This window comes from Strix uralensis, chromosome 2 (genome assembly GCF_047716275.1).
Source record: "Strix uralensis isolate ZFMK-TIS-50842 chromosome 2, bStrUra1, whole genome shotgun sequence".
In the NCBI taxonomy this organism is placed as follows: Eukaryota; Metazoa; Chordata; class Aves; order Strigiformes; family Strigidae; genus Strix; species Strix uralensis.
In genome coordinates this window covers 2506573-2520984 of record NC_133973.1, presented here as the reverse complement: position 1 = coordinate 2520984, position 14412 = coordinate 2506573, and the positions used below count along the sequence as shown (strand labels likewise).

At 39.9% G+C, this 14412-nt stretch overlaps 1 protein-coding gene across 12 annotated transcripts in view; it reads left to right on the top strand.

Moving 5' to 3' along the window:
* Positions 1 to 14412, top strand: part of ZBTB20 (zinc finger and BTB domain containing 20) — a 492314-nt gene that overhangs the window by 201282 nt on the left and 276620 nt on the right. The window lies entirely within an intron of this gene.

The window sequence follows — 14412 nt, the reverse complement described above, 5'->3', positions numbered from 1 at the left end:
TGGGGTAGTCAAAGTATGTAGCCAGTCTTCCAATAGTTAAGGAGCTATGTCTTCACTTTTTCAGTTCTTTATGTTTTGTTAGAGCCTGGCTTCTGTGAGCTATTGATAACTTCAGATGCAATTTACTCGGGGTTTTGTTCACCCTACCATAAATCCCCATTCAGAAGGAAAACGATTGGAGAATATAAATGCTTCATTATTAATAAAGTCATTAGGCCTTAATTTTGTGATCTTAAGCTTGAGCCGTTCAACTGAAATCCCTGGTGTGTGCTTACTGAATCAGGGCCGTGGTGCAGGGCTGGAAGCTCTTCATTGTCATAGCTGCTCTTAAGCACATTTGATCTTGGGATACCAGAGGACTATGAAGTCGTGTAACTCGCAGGCGGTCAGAAGAGTTATCCTTGCAGAAGCAAGTGATGTATACAAGGCAACAAAATTACTATCTTGCATTGCTGAAGGTAGAAAAAACAGAGACCCTAACTTCTAGCCTTCTAGTTTGAGTACTGGAGAACAGGCTTTTCTATTTCAGGGGCAAAATAAAGCTAAAGGAAACCAAGAGGATAACTAATCAGGATTTTAGCTAGTAGTGAGAAATTAGGAAAGGGCAAATGATGAACATGACTCTTAACTGCCCAAGCATTAAATATTAAAGTCTTTAAATTCTAGATTGCAAGGAAAGTGTTTCAGTGTATTAGAAAACAAATTCATAATAACCATAATCACATTTTAAAATTGATGAGTACAGGAATAAGACGGTATTATAGATCAATAATCTTATGCAAAAGTTTTTCTAGGAGTTATGGAATCTGATACATCATACTCTCAATTTTTCCGTAAAAACAGTTTTCCATTAGTCATCAGGTTGGAACAAAGTTTATAAAAATTGGAAAAACAAGTCATAGGAGCTATAAAACATTTTGAAAAGTTAAAATGAAAAAGATGAATAGGATGGAAAACTTTTTGAGCAGTTGAGAGAAAAGAAAGTAATGGGGAGATTTTTTTTCTGCTTTTGTTTAAAAGATGGGGTCTTGATGGAGAGTTAAGCTGGGAGGATACTGTGGCCAACTGTGAATATGTGATACCATTAGAGGAAAGATTGCTCTCCTGTTCCTATTTTGAGACAAATTGCCTTAGTGGTCCTGGTCCTTCGGTTCCACGCAATTATCAGCTGAACTGAAGGAGCTCTCTCTATAGCTGTGAGTAGTAATGAGGCTTTAGCATTTCTTCGCACATTACTACTAGAATGTGACCTCTCTCACTAGAAGGCTCACCTTTTCATTATAAAGGTGTTATTTCTTTTCTGCATATTTAAAGCATCGTTCAGGTTACGGTACAATCCCTTCACTGTGAAGCAGTAGAAAATTCAAACCAACAGCAGTTCCAGAGAGCTTCTTTGACCTTGGATGTGAAAGGTGGTTAGTGTGGAGGTTTCAGTATACCAGGGCAGGAGCTCAGAAGGGGAGCAAAAGAATAGATACATTTAGGATTGTACTCAGAATATTGTATAAATGATGCAGGAAACACAGAGAAATGCCACAAACACATCCACATAGGGAGATGTCAGAGACAGCTTGAGAGCTGCCATCCAAAACTGTGATGACATCTGAAATGTAGATAGATGTAAGGCAGCGATAGCATCCTTTTAGGAAGATATTTGTTCTTTCCGTGATGATTTTCCCCCTCACACCAGTTGGCATACTCTCCTGTGACACGGAATTGATGTGACCTCATGAAATTCCAAGAAGAGTGGAAATCAGACAAAATGGATGGTTCTACGAAGGGCAAATTAGCCAGTCCTCTTAGAAGAAGTAAAGGACGTGGTGTGAGTCAGTCCTCAGAAAATGGATAAAAGGTAGTTGGGCACAGAATCTCTTAAGTGCTGTGAGGAGGTGCTACTGCGTGGCAGATTTACCTAAGATTTATGTGCTGACAGGAGACCAGGTTTGGGGGTAGGAAGGCTTTTTATGATCAAGCAGTGTAGCTCAAGGCAGCATTGGTTTTATGTGTGTGAATGATAGACAGTGGTGAAGCGGAGTACAGCAGAATCCGAAACCAAGCGATTGTGATTGGGCAAATTATAGGGGGATTTATGCTCTCTGCAGCTACAGCTCAGGTGATTTGGCTATGCTTTTTCTTTTTCTCACTCTTTCCCCAATTTATTTTGTATTATGTATCATGCCTATAATTGTGTTCTCTGTTGTTTCTCTCCTGACATGTTTAATCCCACAACACAGTCTAGTCTTGATGTTTTCCTTCTCTTTCAAAGAGTCCCAAGAGAGAGAAGCAAGGAAGGTAGATGTATTTGACTTTGGAAAATAAGTTGATGCCAGTTGCAAAGGAAATAAAATATATCACAGGGGTCTGCTGTGGAGCGGGGAGTGAAAATATTGCTCGTTTGTGACAAAAGATTGCCTTGAAGACTGCTTTAGCTTGATCAGTCTGAAACCCATGTCTCCCTGTTTCCATTACAAAGGCTTTTATGTTCCTGTTTCTTTTGGAAAAGGACATCATCTATTTTGAAATAAATCCAAGGCTCCCCAAATGGACTGTTTGCTTTCGGGCCCGGCACGTGAGAGCTGTGCATCAGGGTCACATTGCAGAGGGGGTAGGAGAATGTACATTATTTAGGTCGTGAGCCAGAATAGCCAAGGAGTCCGCATGTGACCAGCCCCAGGGCAGCAGAGGAGCCGCGGTTTTAGGCCAATACAGCGTGTGTTCCTTCTGTGGGGACTTTGAATATGGAGGCAGCTCAGCTGTACTGCAGTACGGGGCCTTGGCTCCTGCCCAGCCCTGGGCAATGGGTGCGCTGTGCCTGGCACAAGAGATGGCAGGATGGGGGAGAAGCTAAAGCCCTCCCCTGCGCAGGTGCTGCTGTGCTGCAGTGAGTGACTGCAGGGCTGGAATCGGATGAGGGAGTCAAGGCCTGAACAAGTGAAACCCAAGAATTCTTTATTTTGCATGGAGCTCATCTGGTTTGCACATAGGAGATGGGACATACATGTGAAGGCAGAATAGTACTCATGATGACACCTTGCTTTCAAGTCTTACTTGGTGCTGATCACTCCTTCAGAGGATCTCAGCCTGGATATGTTCATTGGAGTTGATCATTGCAGAGCCTTAGTATGTTATTTCAAGTTCTCAGCAAACAGTGGCTCAATATCCTCCCCAAAGTGCCTGTGGCTTCTTATCCTGAAGACAGCTTTCTGACATGCTTTTTCTTTCCCTGCTGCTGAGATGTCCCTAATCTCTTCTGAGCATCAGTCCCCGTTTTTCAGTTTGCAGCAGAGAACTTTTTCGGTGCGTACCTGTGGAGCTCATTCCTAACCTATTATTTTGATATTAATGGTTTAACCTAGTGTGAAGAAGGAAAAGAAATGCCCCCTCTGGAAAGTGATAATACAGTCTTTAAATTAAGTGGTGGACATCTGTGGTGGTGTTTTGAAGTTCAAGGGTTTTTTTTTCTTTAGCATGTTTCTATTTGCATAAACTGCTGATGCTTCTACCTCAGATTTTTTTCTTTAGAAATCTTACAGGGTTTCTTGAAATTTCTATTCCTCCAATTCAGCTTTTAAAAGAAATTCTAAAAAGTTAAAAAAAAAAAAAAAAAAAACCCAACCCGAAACAGAAACAACCAAGAAAGCAGCTCTCATGTAAGATTAGCTCAAGTGAGCTGCTGCCAGCTGGTGATGTCTTTGTACTGTAAGTGGGCTTTATATTTCATATGGTCTAACCATCGTGGCCTGCAATGACTCTGGATAACAGTCCATGAATCCAGAAAAATACAAGTAAAGGTGACAGGGTGCTCACACTGATAAGTTACTGGTATGAGAAGATGCCTCATTTCTAGGAGACCACTCTCCTCCTCTCTTGCTAGCTTGAAACTATCTGGTTTTAGACAAGTTTGGCAGAAGGGTGGAGGCTGCAAGGAGACTGAATTCCTACAGAATTGAGGCAGAGGCAGAAATTACTCCTGCCCTGCAAGGGAGCCTGCACTGTGCACTCCAGAGAGGCACACAGGGGTTGTCCTGTCAGCTCTCCCAGACTGGTCTGGTGGTTAGCACCCATGCTTCTTGCTCCTGAGCACTTCTGGGTGCCTGGTCGCACAGTGTGGAGGTGGGAGCTGGAGGTCCTGTGAGCGCTGGCCAGAGGGAAGAGCAAAAGAGTGTGAGAGGAAAAAGTGGCAGAGTGGGAAAGGGCAGTCATAGCTGGGGAGGCTGGGGATAGCGTGGCTGGGATGTCCTAGAACCCAAATCCAAAGAAGCCAGGCCTCACACTAATGCTGTTACTTGTGAAATGACCTGCTCAATTCAGATACCCTCTTGTCCATCACCATATCCAGAGGTATTTTAACAAAGAAACATTGCTTTGAGATGAAAGACTGGAACTGAAGGGAAAAAGACACAAGTTCTGGTCTTTAGATAATACGTGTGAACTCGACAAACTGATGATAATGTCTGTGTCTCAAATTCTTCATCTCTGAGAGAAGAATAAAAATACATGTGTGCTTCAGAAGGGAGCTGAGATACTTCATCCATTTGGAAATGATTTTTCTCCTTTAGGAGACAGATGCTTTACCTTTTCCATGAAAAGTTGTAAATGTTTCAGAAACAATTAATGAAGCTTCCTGACATCCTCTTGGGTGAGGAAATATGATTGCTGTGGGAAAACTGAGGCAAAAATCTGTCATGTGAATATTTTATTTTAATAGTTAATGAACAGGGAAAAAGAAAGTATTACTGTAAAACACATGAGCAAGACTGTGGAAAACTTTGGCAGAGTAAGGTACTGAGATAAATTCTGTCTTGATTGGCATCTCTTGAAGGTCAAAGTGTCTACCCAGTGTATAAGGCAGGATTAAATTTGGCTCATGGTATAAATATAATCAGAAGACTTACCTCTTAGTGTACTTAATTTCAAAATGCATATACTGCATAAGGCGTGCTTGTAGAGTAGAAAGAAATACTTTGAAAAGTGACTATGTGAAAAGATAAACTACTTTTGTTTTCACATCAGCAGTAGTAGCATTATTTTTTAGATGAAAACCTAATTTTTTCTTGTAAACAATACCTAATCCCCAGGTGGCACACCTCTTCAGTCGATGGCAAAAGAACTTGATCCAAATACACCACACCATCTGAGGGTGTTGGTGTTGTGTACAATTAACATTTCCTATTTAAGGATTTGGAAATTGGGACACAAAAAAGCAAAGCAGGCTACACAGCAAATAAAGTGGCAATTGAGGAAGAAAAAACAGATGCCCTGACCTTTTCCTCGCTGTTTAAATCAGGAGGTCCATAGTCCTTGGAAGCACACACATGTCACACTGCATGATTTCTGTTCTTGCAGGCTGTGTGTTACCTCAGATGATCGAATTGTTTTGATTCATCCCAAAACCCAAGTCATCAAATCAGTAATCCTAGGTAGTCTCACTTCTCCGCTAAGGCAAGCCTGCCTTTTTTTTTTTGATCTCCAGTAGATTTTAGACTGAACACATACCAAGCAACATTTTTGAACCGCATTCATGTCATGTTACTGGCAGATTGTAATTATACGAATATGTATGTACCAGTATGCATTGAATTGTAACTGTAATATCTGTGGCAATCGCTTTCCTCCATTAGACTTCTGTACCTTTATATCAGTTTGGTATGTAACTACATCTGTTAGTCAAGCATATTATAAAAGAAGAAAAAAAGTAGAAGCTTCAGCTGGTAGGAAATGAAAAATCTATGGTGAGAAAAGACAAGACCACCTGTAAGCTTCAGATACATGCTGACACTAAATTATTATATTTTGGGGTTTTTTTTTTTAGGGTAAGCTTCTCAAAGTCAGCAGTGACTTTATATTATGTCCACGGAGTCCCCATCCCTGGAGGGGTTGAAGAGTCGGGTTGACCCAGCGCTGAGGGATCTGGTGGAGTTGGGAACTGTCAGTTTTAGGTCAATGGTTGGACTGGAGGATCTTCAAGGTCTTTTCCAACCGAGATGATTCTGTGAAGTCGGTGTGGGGTTTATCATACACTTAAGATGAAATAGACCAGTACTGCATATTGTGAATATCTCACCCCTGAATAAAACCAGGTCCATATGAAAAAACCCAAACAAACAAAAAAAACCCCAACACAACTGAATACCCACCTTTGCTTTTGTGTTCCTGAATCAGATAGGGAAGACAATGAACAGAAATAGGCATTATTTCCTATCCAGGGAGAGGTGGTGCTTTCCAGCACACTAGCCTTATTTCAAAATTGCTTCGTTTTTTAATTGTCTTGCAGCCTAGCTCATCTGTGCATCCAAAGGGTTTTCCTCCAGCCTTTTTAAATGCATAAAGTTGTTGCGTATACTAGACAAGAACGCTTCTCTGTTTCTACTTGTTTATGCCATTCCTAACTGGTAACACAAAGAGAAATAAAAAGCTAATTCTGTGAGGTTCTTCTGGGAGAGGAAGGTAGGTGAGGAGAGCACTCTGTAGACTTCTGAGGTCAGAAACCACAGACTAATTCCCCAGCAGTGTCACAACTTTTGGACTGCTTAGTTCCTCTCCCTGGGCAAGGGCAATGTTCTCCAGTTCTCAGGTTGTCTAGATGCCATATGTGCCTGACCCCTGGTTATGTGGTGGGGTTAGTTATGATACCTAAGAGTTACCCTGGTTTTACTGTATTTCTGTTGTTCAAAGTATGTTAAATGGCCATAGTTTCCTCTGGTACTCAAAACCTGAATGGTCCCTTATTTTGTAGATGAGGGGGAACTCACTGGTGGTATTCATGACAGAAATATGTGAACTGTCCATTTCCATTATGACCATATTGGAGTCTGGAATCTCTAATAACTGTATCAAAAGCAGGCTTAAGATGGAGGAGATCTGGCTACCAACTGGTCTTTACTCATAAGAAATAGACATTTGCATTCTTTGTATCCCTGAATTGTAAATCGGGAGGGACAATCCTCATTCTGAATGCCATGCTTATTCTCAGCATGATGTGTGTGGTGGTGAAAGCATTGAAAGAAAGCATTAAGGCTAGGATAACATCAAAGAAAAGGCTTCAATTTTTATTCTTCCTTCCATGGTGGATTAATTAAAACAGAATGAAATACCAGCTAACTTGAAAATAAAAGCAAATGTATATGTGTAGACTATGGCAGTTTATTCTGAAAATCAAAGTAAATTCTTCCTTCCCCCAAACCATAGCTCTAATGACATGTAATGCTCTAATAACACAATCCTCTACCTTCCTTTCTTTGACGTACCTTCTCAAATTCACTGGCCAGCCCATATGGTTGCTTTGAGACTGTTGATGTCCTGTGTCACTTGGTTGGCTTTCAGATCTGTGACAGGTAACTCTGCTGGACCTAGTATCTGCTGATACTACATTGTGCTTGGCACATGATGTAAAGAGATATTAATTTATTGCACCAACCCTCTCATTAGGCTTTGAAATAAAAGGTTCAAACACGTCCCCACTGAGCGCTCAACATGTGGCGGTGACTATAGGAAAATGGGAAGTAGGAGCTTTTCAGGCAGAAGGAGTCTAAGTAGACAACCTCAGTCTATGCCTTCCTTTGAATTAGAGGTTGCATGGCACAGTATCCTTGTTATCCAAAAAAAAAAAAGTGTCTAATCCTTTTTTTTCATAGCTTTGTGCTTTATTTTATTTCACAATGACTACACCCTGTATGACAACATCCTGTTGAGCAGGCAAACATTACTGCGGAATACAGTCCTAAGCTCCACCAAACCATTCCCACAGTCCAGACAGGGCTGCCTCCTGCCTTGGGACACACCAAGACAGTCACAACATTGAATCTCATTCAGCTGGAGCTATGTGATGGTTTTACTATTTGACAAAAATAATTCCGGAAAGTAACTAAAGGAGGTCTCAAGTAGCAGTCAAAGTAAAATATGTGTGTGTGAAAGGGGTGTAAGAGTCAAATCCCAAGTATGTCATGTGGAAGCCAATTGTAATCAACAGCTTATTTTTCACATGTTCAGTGAGGAAATGTTTAATTGTTTTCCCAGCTTTATGAGGCAAGGTGCCTCACAATGCATTTTTCCCACGTGTTATGAGACAAGGTGGGCTGCCGGATGAAGCAGGTGGTGTGCTGCCGAATTCCTCTCTAGTCTGAGTGTGATTCTGTTTGCGTTTTGTTAGCTGAAGAGAGTGATACAGGTTTCTGCTGTAAACAGCTTGTGAGAATTGTTGATCTATTAGGGGATCCGAGTAATACATTTGTCTGAACAAATGCGTCAGTATTTGGTACGTTGTTATTAACACCTTTGTGCACTCTACTCCTTTTCTTTCTCAAAGACAATGTGCGTGCCTACCAATAAATCTACATCTTCAACTTTTATTTCAGTGCATGAACATGGGGACAGAGGAGAGACATCCAGCTGTACACATTTGCTGAATATGTCCTCCATTATTTGTGGCAAAATTAGTTTTTTGGACCCTACTGATTAGAACAAGACATACAGTTATTACTGAGGATATCAGCTGTAGGAAAGAAACACTCTCAGCTTTACACCACATATCCCATTCTTTTGTCAGCTTACATTATAAATAAATAAAAAAGCAATTTGACACATGCCCATTGATTAAAAATAAAAGTTGTCAGAGTGAGAGGAGAAAGACAAAAATATGAATTATTAATAACAATATTAAGCGATGCAAAAAAGATGCTTAACATGCAGGAAAGTCCCTGAAAAGTCACTTAGTGAAGGGGAAAGAAAGGACAGCCATGAAGACCTTCCCTCCACTACTTCTTTGTGGCCTTTTCTTTGCTACTTGGGCCCTTGGAGGTCAGGGTGACCGTGTGAAAGAGAAAGATGATTCTGTCAATTTATGTAATCTTGTTTACCTCATCTCGGGTATTTCTAACATGCACCACTTGCAAACATGGAGACATCACATAAGGAATGGAGTCAATTCAGAGTGTTCACATTGCATCATGATTGGGATTGACCATTTTATATATTTTTGAGCAATCTTCCTGGCAGTGGGGTTTGAATGACCAATTGGCAGCACTGACGCATCAGTTGGAGAAACTAAGCTAATTTATACTCTTTCTAAATTTCGTGTAGCACACATACCTGTGATTTAGTATGTAGATATTAAGGCATGCAAAAATGCTAGTAGTGTGTTCTGTGTACTTTGTGATGCTCCAATTGATAAAACATAAACAGTACCCTAGTAGCTGACATAATTATGCATTTCTTTTCCCACCTTCTGTCGCTTATTTTGGTTGCAACTATTTAAATGCTTTCGTTTATCAGACCAGTTTGAATGGCTGTTGGGTATATTGACCATCCTGGCAATACTTAATTTTCCATCTGTGAAAATCAGATTTCTTTTTTCACTGCAGGGGAAAGGAGGAAAAGGAATACTTGCGAGGAGCAAGACAGGCAACTGCACACCTTCCACAAAAGCTGTAGAAAGCCCCTTGGTGACAGTCCTATTTGCTGAAGAGTGCTCTTGCTCTAAAATAGGCACAGTGCGTGCTATCACAACAGAAGAGCTAATCGGGAAGTTTTCCTGGTAGGGGTAGCACCAGAGGTCCGATTGTGATTGAAGTGATGGTGTCTCTAGTGGAGCATCCTATACTAGACTTCCTCAGGGTCAGTCTGAACATTGTATTACTTGGAACTGGAGAGATGACATCATCTTAAAAAAACAAAGACTGCAGGAGCGCTAAGGCTCCTACCCTGTGCTTATGATGTTAATGTCTTGAATTAACAAACTCTTAATGAATTCACAACATGATCTCCCAATTATTGTGCTTTAATTCTGGAAAGCTCCTTTTTATGCATCTTTGGTTCAAGGAAGGGCTAAGTACTTGTAGCTTTTATGGATTTCATTAGGTGCCAGAAATGCTCAGAGCTCCTGAAAACCAGGGTCAAAGGAGCTTCTCGCTGGCATTTGTTGCATATGGTGCATATGATGCAAGTACCTCCATCCTCATTTGGATCCCTTTGCAGTCAGTTGGAGCATATTAGGCACTTAGAGGTGTCTGTCACCTGTCAGCCTGTCACAAGGAAAAGCATCTGAAATAGGCCCTCGTATAAGGGCTCGCTTCTGTTCGTAGATTATAAAGGAAGTCTGGATGATGACTGTAAGCACTTTAAAAGTTACCTGAGATTATTCTGTGCGTGGTGCCTCAAGCTAAATAACCAAAATTAGGGAGTTGTCCTAGAAATGTTAGTCTTCGCTTTTCCGTTTCTCCGTGTAAAATGGGAACGCTATGCAGCTTTGCAGGTTATGAGAAGATGGACTTCTCTTACTCGGTGCATAATTATAACGATGAGACTTCTTATTAGCTCCTAAATGGTTTGCATTTACATTTTATGAGCTCTTTTTAGTTTCACATATACTATGAGTAAAGATTAGCAGAGTGAATATGTCGGTTAGTCTCAGCATGAGTACCTTACACTATTGCTAAATTTGGCTGTATATGAAATTATTGGTCTGTCTTAAATATTAATTGATGTAGCCTGACTCCCCTTAGTACTTCTAATCTGCTGCATCTGATCCTCAGGGTTTTGGTGAACATTAATTTGTGCATTAAAAGACTGAATTTAAGATAATTTCATTGGTTTGAAAAAGTTACACAAACCAATAGTTGCTTGACAGAGCCCAAGCACAGACCAAGTTGAGCGAAACGGAGTGGAGCAGGACGGAGATGATGGAGAGGGAAACAGCTGCCTTTTCTCACACGTACCCAGAATGATAAGCTAAAGTCAGACAAAAACATGTAAAGAGATCCTAGCATATTATGCTCCTCTTTGCTGGGACTTGAAGGCAATAATTTCTGAAATTGTTTTAGTCTACTGGCACCATATGTAGCCTTATGCTAAAATCTTGTACAAATGTCTGTGAGGAACTCGTTAGACGTTCGAAAAATTTTGTCCTTCGAAAAGGAGATTCTTAAAGTGAGTAGGCTTTAAAATTCAGCAAGGAGGGTTAAGAGATCCTTTGATAAGGAATTTTAAAAATCTGGGAGAAGGCACTTTAATAATACCGTTATAGTACTTTTCATCAGTCTTACTGCACCCACGTGCAGTATTTCAGCTCCGCAAACTGAAGCTTATTTATGTTAAATGATTTGCCCAATATCTTATCATGGGTAAGTGGCAGGCCAGAAATGGAACCCAAGAGCCCTAATTTGATTTCTTGTTGAATTCAGAGACGGTATACTGCCTCTGGAAGAAAAACACTCAAGAATTCCACAGTAGCACTCTGCATGAGGAGTCTCCCATTTCAATAAATGTGTGGTTATAATATGTCTGTGCTCCACTGACCGAGGTCCCTGAGGTTGCTTTCAATCCAAACCCATGTCTCCTTTGTGGGTGCACACTGCACTACCAAATCTTTCAGTGCTCTAAACCAAAAGTCTTGTTCTTAATGGACATATTGGGGAAAATACAGCCATCAAAAAGCACCACTACTGCCAGTGAAAATAGCAAGTATGGGTGAAATAAAAAGAAACTGTAGAGTCATAAGAAGATAGGCTGCAGTTTGAATGCTTCTACCAGTGTTGGACTTGATGACGATGAGACAGCAGATGATATTATTTATCTTAAAACCCCTGTCTAACAGTATTTACCATCTCTGTGAGATATTGAATAAATATGACTAAGTCTCTGTATTTTCAAATTAATATTTTTGAAAATTTGTCAATGCACTGGGTGAGCATTACAGGGAGGTATTTCTGGTTTTGAGAGAAGTCTTTTCACATCAGTGTGTCTTCCCAGTAGCCTTCACAGTGTGTGAAGAAGGAAGGTGAGAACAAGAGCAAATACTACCATCCCGCAGCATCTGGGCAAAGTTTTGAAATCAGTGGGTTGTGTTGGCTGTTATAAGAGACTTGCATAGACTCTAGATCTAGTCTGGAAAATCCAATCTCATAATCTTGATAGGAAAATTCAAGAGTCGGGGAAATGCAGTCCAACACAATTTGTTCAGTCAGGACTTGTGAATTCGTGTCAGGGTTGAGCTCAGTGAATTTATGAGATGTAAAAGTGATGTTCTTTCTTAGAATTCCAGATTTTCCCTCAGTCAGGGGAAATTTTGCATGTGTTACAACCAGGTTAATTTGCAGAGATAGAGTATGAATTTCTTCAGCCAAGACATGGAGGGCATAAAGTTGAGTTTTGTGAGCAGAGTTTTTCATTAATACCTTATTTTGTATTTGACCAGAAACAGAAGGAATTTGATTGCCTTACATTTGTGCTAAGGATAAGAAGGTCTGAAAGCAATGAGTAGATGGAAAGATACACATGCATTCTCTGTACAATAAGGGCTCAAACACAGGTATTTGGTACCATGTGAGATGCTGCAGGACACCTCCTGGCCTTCAGCTGCTTTTCCCAAAAGACAGGTATCTTAGAAGTGGTAAGTCATATCTGCTAGCCGTATCCAGATCGCTTAAGCCCTACAGCTTTTCTAATGGCACTTGAAAGCTCTGTTTAAGCAAATGCTTTGAGCCCTAGAAACCAAACTTTAAATACTTATAACCACATCTAGTGTATGATTTATTGATGATAATCCTCCTATGTAGTACTTTAGGATAAATCCTTTTATAGCAGTTATTAATTTCTGACTCTGTTAAAATGGGGTATCACATAAAGTAGGGAGGTCAAATCTAGATCTGATATCATTATATCATTGATATCATTAATGCTGATTTGATTACATCAGCAATACTCTGGCAATTTAGATGAGCCCATAGGGCAAGATTTTTACCTGTAAATGCTCATTCTAAGTATACCATATACTGGGGGTGTGATGGGCAGTTAAGAATAATTAGCATACAGTTCAATTGTTCTTTTACCTGACACAGTATAAAAGCCCCCTCAGCACATATGCTGAGTGGTGTGAATACAACTTGGGTTCCCAGATTGCCGTGTATTCATGCCTGCTAATCGTAGAAAAAAAAATACTGAAAGTTGAATTGTTGTATTTAACTTCTGTATTAATTGCAATACATATTAAAAAAAAAAAGAAAAGCGGAATTTATGTCCACGTTGCTGAAATCTGTGCGGGATAAGAGAAGGAAGTATTACAAACCTGCACTTAGTTAAATTCTGGAGTACAAAGGAAAAATGTGTATTATCAGAAGTTGCTCAAGGTGTATACCATACATTTTAAACAGTTGGATTATAATTCTAGATAGTGTATAGCACGTGTTGATCTTGTCCTATTCTACAGGTATCATTAATGGCATTATTTCTTTTAAGCTGATAGCATAAGGTTATATATCATGTCAGGTGTCAACTAATAAGACATGATCAGTCTGGTCTGCTGAGTCCTTTTTTTGAAGACTTAATCCTTATTAGAAGCAACACTGTGAAGTCTGAACCTTTTTCTTCTATTTCATGCACTGATATTCTTCTGTAGCTATTTTCTAGCATGAAAATAAGAATAATGTCTTTTACAAACTCTCTTCTCAGCCCTTATTTCAGCAAAGCTCCCGTTGACTTGAGTAAGTATTTTACCTAAGTAGAAACCAAATCAAAATTTAGTGAAATATTTCAGGATTTTGTGCTCTATTTAGAGGGACTTGAAAGGATAGATTTCTTTGGTGGTGAGATCTGAGGACCTTTTGAATATTGCCAGTCCTGTTTAAACCTTTTCCAGAAAGCAATTTATAGATAATTTCAGCAGAAACCTGTATTTTGTTGACGATCAGCGCTGAAGGGTTTAGTTTCATGAAACTTCACCTAGAACCACGCTCGGAGAATAGAAATTAGCAAGATCAGTTTGTTTATTTTTTGATTTGTTAATCTTCCACATTGGACAGTCTCATTTGTCATCTGTAAACGTAGCACAGGAGGGAGAGACTGTAAACCTGCCTAATGGTCATGCAGTGGAATAAGATGCTGTTACCCTGGCAAACTTGGTGTTAATTTAGGAAATGTTAAGTACTGCTTTTTTTTTTTTTTTCATTTTTGATATTTCTGTTTTTCATATGCTCTGTCTTGGTAAAGGCAAAGTTTATGATCTCTGCTTCCCCTGACAAATTTGTTTTGATTGTGCTCAGTATTTGGTGAATTTGGGGAAGCCACTGTCACTCAGTTTTATTACTTGGTGATTTGTCTTCTGGTTCAGACTTGGGATAGGAGATAAGAAGAGTGAGGATCACATCTCCAGCTATCATACAGGGTCATCAAGTGGACTCCAGCTAGCTATTTCCGATGAAGAGGTGGTGGTAGCATTGATTAATTCATGATCACAGAGTGCTTTGGGCTCCTGGGATAAAAAGCAGAATAGAAGTGCAAAGTATTATTAATGGAATGAATGCTTGATATACTTGGTATACGATGTTAAATATCATTTGAGGATGGGTGCATTACGAGAGTGTGAGTGACTCAACTGAAAGTAATTATGGTTATGTCTTTAATTGAGAAAAACAGATTCTT